The sequence below is a fragment of the Molothrus aeneus genome, chromosome 17, assembly GCF_037042795.1.
Source record: "Molothrus aeneus isolate 106 chromosome 17, BPBGC_Maene_1.0, whole genome shotgun sequence".
In the NCBI taxonomy this organism is placed as follows: Eukaryota; Metazoa; Chordata; class Aves; order Passeriformes; family Icteridae; genus Molothrus; species Molothrus aeneus.
In genome coordinates, this window is record NC_089662.1 from 1,166,619 (window position 1) to 1,180,643 (window position 14,025).

At 62.6% G+C, this 14,025-nt stretch overlaps 1 protein-coding gene across 16 annotated transcripts in view; it reads right to left on the minus strand.

The window, feature by feature from the left end:
• The window catches only part of EPB41L1 (erythrocyte membrane protein band 4.1 like 1), a 66,221-nt gene extending 53,060 nt beyond the window's left edge, over window positions 1-13,161 (minus strand). For all 16 annotated transcript variants that reach the window (XM_066561566.1, XM_066561555.1, XM_066561569.1 and 13 more), the window contains exons 1-2: window positions 13,049-13,161; window positions 4,557-4,606 (exon numbers count right to left, since the gene is read on the minus strand). The gene's annotated coding sequence lies outside the window, so the exon portion shown is untranslated. The remainder of the gene's footprint in view (window positions 1-4,556; window positions 4,607-13,048) is intronic.
• Between the last annotated feature and the right edge of the window lie 864 nt (window positions 13,162-14,025).

Genomic DNA, 14,025 nt, shown 5'->3' on the forward strand with positions numbered 1-14,025 from the left:
TTTTGGCTGCAGGAAGGTGGGGCTGGGGCAGGTGCAGTGACAGCACTGTCCCAATGGCAGCATGCACATGGTGACAGCACAGGTGACACCAGTGGCCATGACCCCCAGCCTCCCACTGCATCCAGCAGGCCCAGTGGCCCTGGCAGCTCCTCCACAGTGCAGAGCTCCCTGCACTGCCCCACCAAGTGTCCTGCCTGCTGCACAGGGGGGCCACAATGAAGGAAAGAACAGCAAGGGCTGTGGGAAATGGGCTGGAAGGAGCCAGGGAGGTGCTGTGGGAAGATGATTCCCCAGAGCACACCCACACTGGGGCAGGTGCTCTCCTGAACATGGCCCAGCCTCTGTTGTTCCCCTGGGAGCAAGTCCTGCACATCCCCAGCCCACACTGGGCCTGCTCAGATGCTGCCCACAGCTCCACATCCCCTGGGCCCTGCTGTGCCAGAAAAGCTGTAGAAACACCAGACCCAGGTGGCAAATCCTCCTCTGCAGGGATGTGAGAGCAGACAGCTCCTCCCCTGCAGCCAGCCCCGCAGGGATCCCTGTGCAGCAGGGCTGAGGCCAGCCCAGCCCAGCCCGGCCCAGTCCAGCCCAGCCCAGCCCGGCCCAACCCAGCCCAGTCCAGCCCAGCCCTGCATGGCCCAGTCCAGCCCAGCCCGGCCCAACCCAGCCCAGTCCAGCCCAGCCCGGCCCGGCCCAACCCAGCCCAGTCCAGCCCAGCCCTGCATGGCCCAGTCCAGCCCAGCCCGGCCCAACCCAGCCCAGTCCAGCCCAGCCCAGCCCGGCCCAACCCAGCCCAGTCCAGCCCAGCCCGGCCCGGCCCAACCCAGCCCAGCCCAGCCTGGCCCAACCCAGCCCAGCCCAGCCTGGCCCAACCCAGCCCAGCCCAGCCCAGCCCAGCCCGGCCTGGCCCAACCCAGCTCAGTCCAGCCCAGCCCGGCCTGGCCCAACCCAGTCCAGCCCAGCCTGGCCCAGTCCAGCCCAAATCCCTGGCCAGGAGGGGTGGGAAGGGTGGGACCAGAGCTCCCCATCACCTGCGAGGCCTTGGCTGAGCACGGGGCCATCAGAGCAGCAAAGCTGCCTCTCCCCAGAGCCCCAGCTCCTGCAGCCTGGGCACACAGCCCTGCAGGCACAGCAGGGGCAGCACCAGCTGGGCCAAGGAGGCTCCAGCAGCTGGGCATAGGGCTCAGACAGGGCTGGCACCCCAGGCTGCCCTGCCATGGCCCAGCTCCTGAGTGCTGTGAGGCACAAGAGGTGAAGGCTCGGCCAAGGCAAGCAGGGGTCTGGCCCTCAGCCAGCCTTTCCCAAGAGTTTGAGGGAGCTGGCAGCTCCCCCAGCCTCCAGGGCCCACATTGCCACATCCCACAAACCTGTTTGCTCAGCCCCAGCTGGGCTTTGCTCAGCCCCAGCAGCTGGGATGGCACAGAGCAGGGCTCGCTGACCAAGGCATGTCTTGCAGGCAGGATGGGCCCCAAATCAAGAGGAAAGTGCAGGAGCAGCCCTGGGGCAGGGCAGGGCTCTGCCCTGGTGCCCACAGGTGGCACTGCCAGCTCCCAGTGCCTGTGCCAGGGCTCCAGGGCCCTGCTGCAGCACGAGGTGCAAGGCAGGGAGCCTCAGCCCCAGCTGCTCCATGAAACACCCAGCAGCTCCTCTCAGGCCAGAGGGGATCTGTGCAGTGCCCTGGGCCAACTCCTCTTACAGGGACCTGATCCTGCCCAGGCTGTGCAGGGGGCACCTGGGCAGGGGCTCCCTGCTCACCTGAGCTCTGCAGGCACCAAAACCTGCGTGTGAGCAGAGCTGTGGGACTGACCCCAGTGACCATCCCAGAGCCCGGGGCTCTGCCTGGGGGTGGTGCTGGGACCTGGCCCTGCCCTGCTGACCCCCCCTGCTTTTTGGGACAGGCAGTGACTGTCCTAAAGGTGCCAGAGCCAAGTCAGGCCGGGCAGGGAGCAGGACCAGCAGCCTGCAGCCATCCCAGCCCTCCTCCTCCACGCCTCACCCAGGGATGGCACCAGAGCACAGCCCTGCAATGTTGTGGTGCAGCAGGGCAGGGAGGCTGATCCCAAGGCTGTGATGGCAGAGGTGCCCTGGGAACCCAGTTCAGACACCACTGCCCACTGTGGAGCACCTGGGCTGCATTCCAGGAGCAGGCAGGGCTGCTGCAGCCCTGGTGGAACAGCCCTCACCCTGCAGGGACTGGCACAGAGCTGCCCCCATCCTCCCTGCCTGCAGAGGAAGGCACAGAACAGGGGTTCGGCTGCCTTGTGCTGGGATGGGGCAGCCAGGGCAGAGCAGCTGCTCCCTGGGCAACAAGAACACAGGGCCAGGCACTCTGGGAAGCAGTGGGCTGGAGGAGGAGAGGAGCTCGAGGAGGGGAACTGCACCCAGAGCAAGGGAGGGCACCAAAAGGAGCCCAGTCCTGGCACAGGCTCAGCCCTGCCTTCCCCATCTTCTCCCATCCAAAGGAAGGGCCAAGCACTCTCCCCACCATCATCATCCTCTGCTCTGAGCCCCACAAGGCCCTGTCAAGGTCTGAAGTGGTGACCAAGTGTCATTTTCCCCAAGGGAAGGAGACACCTTGTGCAGCATTGGGGTAGCTCAGTTGGAAGGAGCTGCAGTGAGCAGCTGCTGATGTCCATGTCCTGTGAGCAAGCTCCCCCAGGATCAGCCCCCAGCAGGCAGGACCAGCCCCAGGGGGAGGGAGCTGCTGGAACCCAGAGACAGGAGAGGTTCATTGCCAGCACGATCCCTGTGCCATGACCAAAGTGCCACCAACCTCCCAAAGCAGGGGACACCCCCTGGGCACAGAGCTGCAGCTCCCCAAGCCCCAGCACCCAGGAGATAAAGGGGCAACTGTGAAACCAAAGACACCCAGACCTGGGCCAGGGCCCCCAGCTGCACCTGGGCCACCAAAGCCACCAGCAGGGGCCAGGGGCTGGCAGGGTCACCATGGGGCTGGCACATGTCCTCCTTCCTGCCCCTCATGCCACCCCAGCATGGGGGACCCCAAGAGGGATTTGTACCCATGCAGGGGCAGAGCTTCCTGGTGGCCTTGCCCAGGAGCAGAACACTCCCCATGGGTACCCACCCCAGGCACAGAGCCCAGGGCACCCTGTCCCACCCATGGGGGACACTGCGGCCATGCAGGAGCACCTGGGACCCACCTGGGACCCACCACTGACATTGGGCCTGCAGCTCTGCCTGGACCAAGTGTAGACTGCTCACACCACACCCAAACCCCTGCACACAGGGGCAGGACAAGAATCCCTGCCACTCCTGGCTCTCCCTGAACCCCCGGGCATGGGTGGAGTTGGCATCTTGCAAAATGCCTGGAGGAGGAGAGCTGGTGAGAAACTGCTCATAAACCACAGCAGAGACCTGCCCTGCTGTGAGCCAGAGGCAGCCCCAGCCCTGGGAGCCCATCCCAGCCCTCAGCAGGGACCCAGATCCCACACCCACAGACCATGGAGCATCCTGAGCAGGAAGGGACCCACAAGGACCATCCAGCCCCACCCCCAGCCCTGCAGACACCCCAACAATCCCACCCTGTGCCTGGGAGGGTTTCCAAATGCTGCTGGAGCTCTGGCAGCCTCGGGGCTCTGACCATTCCCTGGGCAGCCTGGGCAGTGCCAGCACCCTCTGGGTGTGGAACCTTGGATAAAGAACCTGCAGCCATTGCCCTGTGGGGCAGGAGCCCCGTGGGCAGCAGGGTCTGAGCCCTGTGGTGCACATTGTCACACACTGCTGTCACCTGGGGCAGAGCCAGGACAGGGGGTGCAGCTCTGGGGCTCCTCACCCCAGCTTTCAGATAAGGACATGAGGGTTGTGCTACAGCTCTGCCCAGGCTCACCTGACTCTGCAGCTCAGAGAGCCCCAGCAGGAGCAGGACCTTGTCCCCCCAGCCCTGCCCAGCCCTCAGGGCTGCTGGAAGCTGCTCACATCTGGTTCCCATGGCTGTCACTGTGCTGGGCGGTGGGGCTCTGCAATGGAGGAGTCCAGCAGCTGGAGGGACCCTGGTGTCCCTGAAGGGCTGGGCCACAGGCCCTGGACTCTTCCAAGCATCACAGCAACTGAATTCTGCAGCTCAGCCTCTCCTCCCAGCCTTCCCAGGCTGCACCTGAGGCCAGCTGTGAGCCCAGGGATCCACAGCCAGCAAAACCCCAGAGCTGCTTTGCAAACACACTGGTTTGCCTTCCTCAGACCTTCCTCACAACAGAGACCACAGAAACCCAGAGTGGGCAAACCCAACACTGAGACCCCAAACCCCTCTGGCAGTGGACAGGGACGAGGCAGCTGGGGGATTTCTGTGGGCACAGGGGCTGCTGCCCCAGTCCCAGCTAAGGCAGGAAGCAATCCCAACACAAAGAGAGCCACACAAGCCCAAGCCCAGCAGTGTTTGGTGTTTTGGTGGGAGCAGGCCAGATTCCCAGGGGCTCCTGGCAGACAAGCCTCTCCCTGCAGCACCTCTCCATGCTGAGCAACCTTTTCTGTGCTGTAAAACCCACTCAGCCTCATGTGGGATGTGAAAAGGAGAACAAAAGCTTTCAGGATAAACTCACGCTGCTTCCAGGGGCTGCTCTCAGCACTTAGCTCGGGCACGATTTACAACCTGCAAAGAAGAAAGCAGATTTGGTTAAAAGGAAGGGCAAAGTCCTGCCCAGAGATGATGGCAAGCACTCAGAAGGACAGCTCCAGCTGTCACCAGAGGGTGCCTGCCCAGCTCCAGCGCTGTGTTTGGATTCCATACCAATCTCCCTGCTGGAAATGGGAGCTGTGCATTGCTTCACACTCCTGCTCTCCTGATGTGCAGCCAGCCCCGCTCCCTCCTGGAGAACAGCAAATATTTACTACAGCAGAGCCCACACACCTCTGAGTGCCACCAGATCACCGGGGCATGGCCCAGGCTCTCCTTTCAGGCCATCTGTGCCACCTCTTTGTCCCCGTGGCTCCAGGGCCAGCAGGGCTTTGTCTGGGGGGCAGCGGGGCAGGAGCCTGAGCCAGCCCCACTCCCAGCCATGGCAGCCCCAGCAGGGCCAGCCCAGCCTGCAGCAGCCTTGCAGAGCCTCTTTTACCTGACAACTGCAGCCAGCCAGGGAGAAGGATCTGCCCAGCAGCACCACAGGGCCACAGGAGGAGGAAGCACGGTCTGGCACAGCAGGGACAGCTCCCACTTCTCCAAGGGTTAATTTTCAAACATCCTTGGACAGGAAAGGCCCAGACTCCCCCCAGGCAGAAGCAAAGCAGGCCTATGCAAAGCTCCCTCCTCTCCCATGGATTCAGCAAAATCCTTTCACTCTCCACAAGCAAACATCAGCTGTGTGCAGCCCAGAGCCCGCCCTGAGCAGCACAAAGGCTGCTCCCAGCCAGAAATCCTGATGTGATAAAGCTGTGAGCTTCAGCTCCTCCGAGGAGACAAACCCACCTTTGAGCAGGAGAGCTGCAGGAGAGATGAGGTGAGAGGAGGGGGTGGCAGCTGCCACCTGCATGGCCCTGCCCTGTGCCTGTCACCCCGGGCTGGCTCTGGGCACAGATCCCTGCCCAGCCTGGCTGAGCTGTCCTGGCTGTGGGAGCAGGGCTGGGTGGCCATGCAGGCCAAGCCTGTGCCCAGCTCCAGCACTGGTGGCACCAGAGTCCCACAGGCACCACTGCCATGGAGCTGGGGGTGTGACCCAGTGTCACTCAGGGATGTCACTGGTGTCTGGGGGCTGCTGTCCCATGCCTGTACCCTCATGTCCACACTGCTCCATCCCAGAGCCCAGACAAACCTCCCTCCTTCACCTGCCTGCTCTGCCCAGGAGCTGCTGCTGCTCGGAGGCTCAGGAGGCAGAGCAGAGCAAGCCCCTGTGGGAAGGGCTCTGTCTCTCCATGGGTGCCACCAGGCTGAGCTGATCCACGGGCTGGGCTCCAGCACCACAGGGCACACAGGGGATCTGTGGGATTCTCTCCCTGCTCCAGCACAGCTTCCATGGCCCTGCTCATTATCTGTGGGGCCCAATGATTTCTGTGGGTACTCCACGCTGCTGCCAGGTTTGTGTGCTTGGATTTCTCTCATCCCAGCTCAAGGGGGTCCATAGATGCCCAGCAGAGATGGGCAGGCAGGTGCAAGGGCAGCCAGCTTTCCACAGACCCCCAAGGAGGAGGATGGCACCAGGGCTCCCAGGGTTGCTCCCTGCTCCTGAGGCAGGAGGGAGGATGCAGCCACCAGGGCAGGGCAGTGGCACTCAGCACTGCCCAGCCTGCCTGTGCTGACACTGCCACACAAAGCCCCTGCCCTCCCCATCCCCTCCTGCCCTGTGAGAGGCCACCGTGGCTGCTGTGCCAGCTCTGAGCCCATGGCCATGTTGGGGTGTGAGGCACTGCACCAATTAGGATCCCATTAATGAAATGTTCTGGGAATCCTGGCAGTGGCAGCAAGGCCTCCCCCAGCCCTGCTCGCTTCTGCCCACGAGCAGCAGCTCCCAGAGCAGAAACCCACACCAGCCTGAGCCCTGAGCTCCTGCCACTGCTGCTCCCAGAGCAGAAACCCACACCATGCTGAGCCCTGAGCTCCTGCCATGCAGCCCTGCTGGTGCCAGGCTGTGTGCACGGCCACAGCCACTGCCCCGGGCTCACAAACACCCACATTGTCACCACATTGTCACCACTTGTCAGCTCAGCCAGCCCGGCCCTGACAGGTCAGGGTGACGCTGCCTGGGGGCAGACACAGGGACAGACACAGGGACAGACACAGGAACAGGGTGGCACACGGATGGAGGCACTGCTGGCCCGGCTCAGGAAGGAGCCCTGCACTGCCCCGGCTCACTCAGATTTAAACCAGCACCTGGCACAGCTGCTGATGGTCACACCGCGGGACAGGGACTCACACTGTCCCCTCGAGCAGGGCAGGGGCACACACAGGGCAGGGAGTGCAACTGGAGAGGAGCCCAGGAGACACAGGGGACCCCATGGACCATCCCAGGGACCATGGACCACCTCAGGGACCACGGACCACACCAGCACGGCCTTCCCAGGCCTGCCTGGGCTGAGACTGAGCTCCAAAGCTCCATCAGCAAGTGTGGAGGCGTCCAGGAGGGCTGAGAGTGCCCCTGTCCCCAAAACACAGCATGGGCAGCTGCACCTTCTCTACATTCTGTGGCCCTTGGTCACCCCAAGTCAGACAGGTCTTACACCAGACCAAGGAATTTACTCATCCCATAGAATCCCAGAATGGTTTGGGCTGGAAGAGACCCCAAAGCTCATCTCATTCCATCCCCTGCCATGGACAGGGACACCTTCCACTAGACCAGGATGCTCCAAGTCCCATCTAGGCTGGCCTTGGGCACTTCCAGGCATGTTGTGCTACCATGGCCACCATGCCCTACCAGCAGGAAGCATCCCTTGGTTCCCTGAAGAACAGTCCCAGGGGATTGGCAGAGGTAACAGCCCCTGCCCCATGAAGGGATGTGCAGACCCAAGCCAGATCAGCCCTCCCAGGAGGCTTCTCTTGTTCTGGCCACTTCACTCCACAGGACCTTCATCTATCAGGACTTGAGTAAATCTGCTATAGGGAAATACTGCTGAGAATTTGGGCTGGAATTTTCCCCTGCCAAAGTTCACCATCACCATGTAAAATCAGTCTGTATCCCTGTCAAAACCTTCACACAGTGGGCAGCAGCCCCACTGTCCAACCACCCCTCTCCCACCTCGAGCCCTTTGCCACATCCCTCTCAGCATCCCCAGAGCCCCAAAGCTGTGCCAGTGCCCTGATCCCCTGTGCTCCTGCCAGCACAGACACTGCCAGACCCAGAGTGCACCCCATTACAGCATCCAGCTGCTCCCCAGGGGAGAAAAACCCACAGGACCCCCGAGCCCTTCCCGAGATGGGCCAGTGGAGATGCTCCAGAAGGATGGAGGGGATGGGCCGGGGGAGATGCTCCGGGAGGATGGAGGGGATGGGGAGGATGGAGGGGATGGGGAGGATGGAGGGGATGGGCCAGGGGAGATGCTTGGGGTGGATGGAGGGGATGGGGAGGATGGAGGGGATGGGCCAGGGGAGATGCCCTGGCAGGATGGAGGGGATGGGGAGGATGGAGGGGCCGGGCCGGTGCAGATGCCCCGGCAGGATGGAGGGGAAGGGGAGGATGGAGGGGATGGGCCGGGGGAGATGCTCCGGGAGGATGGAGGGGATGGGGAGGATGGAGGGGCCGAGCCGGTGCAGATGCCCCGGGAGGATGGAGGGGCCGGGCCGGTGCAGATGCCCCGGCAGGATGGAGAGGCCGGGCCGGGCCATCCCCGCCCCCGGCCGGCCAGGACGCCTCGCTCGCTGCTGGCATGGCCCCAGCCGGGCCGATGGGCTGATTACAAAGGGGAATGTGTCATTTCAAACACACAATCAGATTTCCCGGCCCTTCTGCCCATAACAAAATGTCTCGTGAAATGGCTCGTTCTGTTCTCCCATAGAAACGTGTTTCCCTTCTAAAGCCTGATACGAGGAGCGGAGGGGAAAAAAAAAAGGAAAAGGCAAAGCTAAAAATATCATCCGAAAGATACCATGACAGCAACAGATTCACAGGAAAATGAGGTGGGAAGGGGGCTGTGAATGTGTTAAGATCCTGTTTAATCTCTCCCCAGCCACCTAAAAAACGCACTGAAGGCAGAAACGATACCTCAACATTTCCTTTGTGCGGAGCTGACTCCACCCTGTGTTTTCCTCTCCATCTGATGCTCGGGAAGGATAGCAGCAGACATCTCTGCTGCCAGGCAGCCAGGGGCCCGGCAGTGGGTTAGTAGGAGCAGAGGGAGGAAGGAGCCGGTGGGAGGAACCTGGCAGCAGGGCTGGGCTGTGAATCCCCATTCAGCATCGCCTCAGCCGCTTTACTCTGGCACAGCACCTGCTCCTGCTCCCCCCAGCGCCTCCCCGGGGCTCCAGGGGGCTCGGGGACAGCCCGGCCCAGCCAGGAGCTCCCAGGGTCCATCACAGCCTGGGGGAGCGGGCTGGGCACTGAGAGGGATGGAGCAGATCCCGACCTGCGGCCACATTTCAGTGCCACAAAGAGGCCAAGTGGCCGAGTGAAACTGCTGACCTGCTGGCAGGCACAGATCTGCAGCTTCAGCCTCATTTGTCTCGTGTTCTGAGCACAATGGGGTCAGCCCAGCATCCCCTGGCTGTGATCCTGCAGCCCGGGCTCTGGGCAGCTCCTGCAGGAGGATCCCGGGCACTGCTGAGCCCCCAGGAGCCTGCACAGGGCAGGACACAGAACATCAGCAGGAGGTGGAAAGAAAATCCTCTTCCAGAGAGTTATCATCCAGATTTTAAGGCTCTGTCTGCTGCTTCCATTCCTGGGGAGGGGGCACGGGTGGGCTCAGGGGTGTGCACACACCATCAGGACACTGACAACTCTCAGCTGCATCCAGAGCTCCCTCAGCTGTGTACTGGGACAAGCAGACAGGAATTGACATCAAATGACCCATCCAGGGCTCTGGGATGTCTGTCCCATTCCACACAGTCCCATCAGTGCCCAGTGCAAAGAGAGCAAACCTTGACTGCTGTCCCAGTTGTACCAAACTTGAGCCCAACAGCTCTCCTTAGGATTGGATATTAGGGAGAAATCCTTTCCTGTGAGGGTGGGGAGGCCCTGGCACAGGCTGTCCAGAGAAGCTGTGGCTGGACATGTCCAAGGCCAGGTTGGACAGGGTTTGGAGCAACCTGGGATAGCCAAAGGTGTCCCTGCCCATGGTAGGTGGGTTGGACTCAGATGAACTTTAGGGTCCTTTCCAACCCAAACCCATGATTCTATGGCTCCAACATCCCCTTGGAGCAAGGCAGGACAGAGGGAGCAGTTTCCATCCAAGACAAGGGACATCCATGGGACCTGGGCCCAGCACCTCTTTGCACCAGGGACATGCTGTGTGCACAGGAGCGCTGTTGCAGGAAGCAGCCACTGCTTCCACACTGGAAAACGTGGCTGCCCAGACTTCCTCCTCTTCATCTGAAGACACACTTAGGTCCTGGACAACCCACAAGGTTCCCCTCAAGGGCTGGAAGGAGAGGAAGGCTGGATCTGCAGCCACAGGAAGCCTTGCAGCATGTCCCCATCAGTGACAGTCTCCTCCCACCGTGCTTTCCCCCTCCTGTAATCCAGACAAGAGCATCATGAAGGACCAGCCTGGCCAGCAGCAGTGATGATGCTCAGCTTTCCAGCCCTGAGTGGCACAGGGCAGGGGCTGGAAGGGGTTCCCAAGGGAGGCTGGAGCTTCCTGCAGCTCACACAGACCCAGCTCCTTCCAGGCTCAAGGGACAGCACGAGCTCCCAGTGCCTCTGAGTCCAAGCTGAGAGCCCACATTGCCCTGCAGCAGAGTCAGGGCCAAGCACCACAGACCTGCACAGGCTGTGACAAACCCAAAGCTGCTGACTCAGAGGCACCGAGTGCTCTGAGGAGAACAATGAGCCCCGCAGCCATGGCTGTCACAGCCCCAGCACGCTTTTAGGTGCTGCCAGAGAGTCAGGTGTTCATGGATGCACAAGTTTCCCTGTGCAGGAGCTCCCAGCACCCAGGGACTGCCACTGTTTTGTGTTTCTCCTTTGGCAGAGGGAGCTCAGCTCAGACCTCCAAGTGACAGGCACCGCATGCAAGTCTACTACAGGCAGGCCTGGCAGGCGCCCACGCCGCTCCGGCGGAGCTCAGCCCTTCTCCTCGCGCTCCCATCGCGTCCCAGCTGCCACTCAGCACCACAGCTCCGTGCCCAGGCAGCAGGGAAATGGCCCAAGTGCACAGCCAAAGAGAATTGAGGCAAAGGACACTCCAGTGATGTCTGTGAGCCTGAGCAGGAAGCTCGGAGCGAGGCTGGGAAGAGCCAAGCCCAACCCCTGCCCTTTAACCGACAGGTCATTGTCAGCAGCTTCCCAATTTAGAAACCCTAATTAGTTATGCGAAAGATTTCTTCTGTTAGGGACAGAATTAGTCAGGCACCTGAGTGGTCTGTGTGTGTCTGGAAGGTTCCTGTAGGAAAGCAGAAGTGCTGGAGCGAGGGGAGGGCAGGCAGGACGCCCAGAGTGACGGTGGAACCCCGCGGGACGAGGGCTCGGAGCTGCCAGCAGAAATCCTTCAGAAATCCTTCATGTAATTCCAGAAACCAGGGAGGGATCCAGCTCCTCACCAGGACCAAGGTCATCACCCAGAGCTTAACAGGGAGCTCAGCTGCCTGGGGGAAGAAAATGACTTTTCCCCATTCTGAGCTGCAGTGACTTCTTCAGCCGAGCCAGCCAGCCCTCCTGGCCACAAAGACATCACACATCACCCTGGAAGGTTGTGGTGGGGATGGCAGCCTGGGGAAGGGGGCCCAGCACGCTCTGTGTCTGCACAGGGAAGGCACCAAAACCTTCCCCTTCTGCACACTAGGAACACTCATACCTCTAGCTCAGAAATCTCATCCTGGACTCCAAAAACCATTTCTAGATGCTTCCTCCTGACCAAAACATCTCCCCTAAGAGTTCTGGAGAAAGCTCATATCTCAAAAATTGGTAAAAATCAAAAAATTCTAGGGATTCGTAGGCACAACATCCACAGGCAGCCAAAGGAGCAGGGGAAGAACCCATCTCCTGCCAAAGGCAGCCAAACACAGGCTCTGCACCCCACAGCCCTGCCCAGGGCTCTGCTGGGAACGGCTGCATGGAGGAGAGCAATCCCCATGGCACAGGGATGGTGGGAAGAGGAGAGGAGATGGGAATCCTCCCCTCCCAGAGGGGCTCACAGCCCACAGGAGACAGCTGCACCCTGCTCCTGGACTCCAAACACAGAGGCCATCCCTGGGTAAGGAGGGGAGCTCTGGACCTGCCACAGCTTCCAGAAGATGCCCTGTGTCCCTGCAGGCAGCAGACAGGTCCTGATGGAGAGACCCAGCACCCCGGGGAGCCCTGCAGACGGGCGCCGTGCCTGCCGAGCCAGACTCTGAACCAACATCATTAAAGAATAATTAATGAATTCCCTTCCTGCAAGGACCATCACCCAAAGCCAGGCAGCCTCCCCTCAGCTCCAAACTCGCCCCATGGCAACAAGGACACGCAGCTGAAGCCACCAGAGCCGCTCCCCAGCCGTGTCCGAGGGGCCTGGCACAGCCAGAGGACGTGCAGACCCCCAAGGAGCAGAGCAGAGGAACAACGTGCCTCCCCACACCCCGAGTTTTTCTGGAGTAAAAATCCCTTTGAGCAAGTGCAGCAGGAGAAAGCTGGAGGGAAAGTGCCAGCTAAAGGCGGGAAGGAGATGGAGGCATGGGCTGGTCTCGCTGGGGATGCTGGAGAAGCCACACCTCATGCACAGCAATGGAGAAGGGGCTGATCAGGAGTCACCTCACAGCATCCACAGCTGAATGAAGCACAGCTTTGCCATCGCCTGCAGCACACTGAGACTGCCCAGCCGCACACCCAGACCATTGTTTGCCCACAGGAGGGTCCCCACCGAGACGGGCTGAGGGCCGGGCAGCCGGAGGGAACAATACAGAGAAACAGCCAGAGAAACAGCGATGGGAAATACAGAAACCACTGATGGGGAAAGGGCCACGCAGGTCCTCTAGTACAATCTCCCGGGTAACCAGCCTATGGAGAAAATGCTGAGCTCAAGGATACCTCCAGAGCCCACCTCCTGCCATATGACGGTACTCCAAAAATAACCACAGAAATATGCGAGGACCCATTCCAAGTTGTTCCTGGCTCTCTCCACATTCTCCCTCTAATGTAAATCGTCTCCCTCAAATCACAGCCCGGCGGTTCAATGTGCTGCCGCAGCTCGGGGCTACGGATCCCCGGGGCTCGGGATGCCGGGGGTGGCCCGGTCGCTCCCGCAGGACGGGGCTGGCGCTGCCGCCTGCCCGCGCTGCCTGCCCGGATCCCCCGGGACCGGCCGGCCCCGCCCGCAGCATCCCGGCGGTTCGCGGAGCGGGATGCGCCGCTGCCGCTGAGGGCAGGCCCGGCTCGGGGCAGCTCTCCCGGCCCGGGGCTGAGCCCTGCCCGCCTCTCTCCTCACAGGCACCGCGCAGCACCTGGGGCTGCCCGGCCCCGCACCCCCGGCCGCTCACCTCGGCTCCGCCCGCTGGGCTCGGCTCGGCTCCGTTCCGCCGCCGTGTGCGGGGCGCGGCCGCCGCCGCTGCCCGTCCGTGCCCGCTCCTGCCCCGCCGTGCGGCGGGCGCGGCGCAGCGCGGGGCGGGCCGGGCGCGGTGCGGCGCTGCGGAGGGGCGGGCCCGGGGCTCCCGCACGGCCCCGCCCCCGCCCGGGGCTCCCGCACCGCCCGCACGGCCCCGCACCGCCCCCGCCCGGAGCCGCTCCCGCACCGCCCGCACCGCCCCCGCCCGGACCCGGGGCTCCCGCACCGCCCGCACCGCCCCCGCCCGGAGCCGCTCCGGGCCCGCGGGGCTGCGGGGGCTGCGGGGCTCCCTCCGCCCCCGGGACACCGAGGGCCCCCCGGGTCCCCACGCACGTCCCGCGGGACGCGCCCCCGGCCACGGGCGGGGTCTCCGGTACCTTCAGTCTCCTGCCCCCGGGCCCCGTCCCTGCTGAGCCTCCTCTGCTATCCCGTGCGGGACACGCGGCGGGTCCTGCAGCTCCCGGGGCTGCCCGGCCCTTCGTGGAGCACCCCGGGCTGTCCAGCAGCGGCGTTTGGGGGCACACCCGTGAGCCGTCCCCGGGAGATCTCCGCATCAGCAGCTGGCCAGACCTGTGCATTTTGGGGGTGTCGGGGGAAGCAGCCCCCCCAGGAGATGCAAACGGAAAGGGGAGTCTATTGCTCTTCAAAATCTGCATGCACCCACAGCACGGACACGTAGGATGCATGGGCACACCTGGATGCACAGCAGGGATACAGTGGGGGCACAGGGATGCACTGGGGGCACAGGGATACAGTGGGGGCACAGGGATACAGTGGGGGCACAGGGATACAGTGGGGGCACAGGGATGCACTGAGGGCACAGGGATGCAGTGGATGCAGAGGGATTTGCTGGATGCACAGCAGGGATGCAGTGGCCACTCTGCTCCCAGTGTAAGTCCTCAGGTTGGGGCT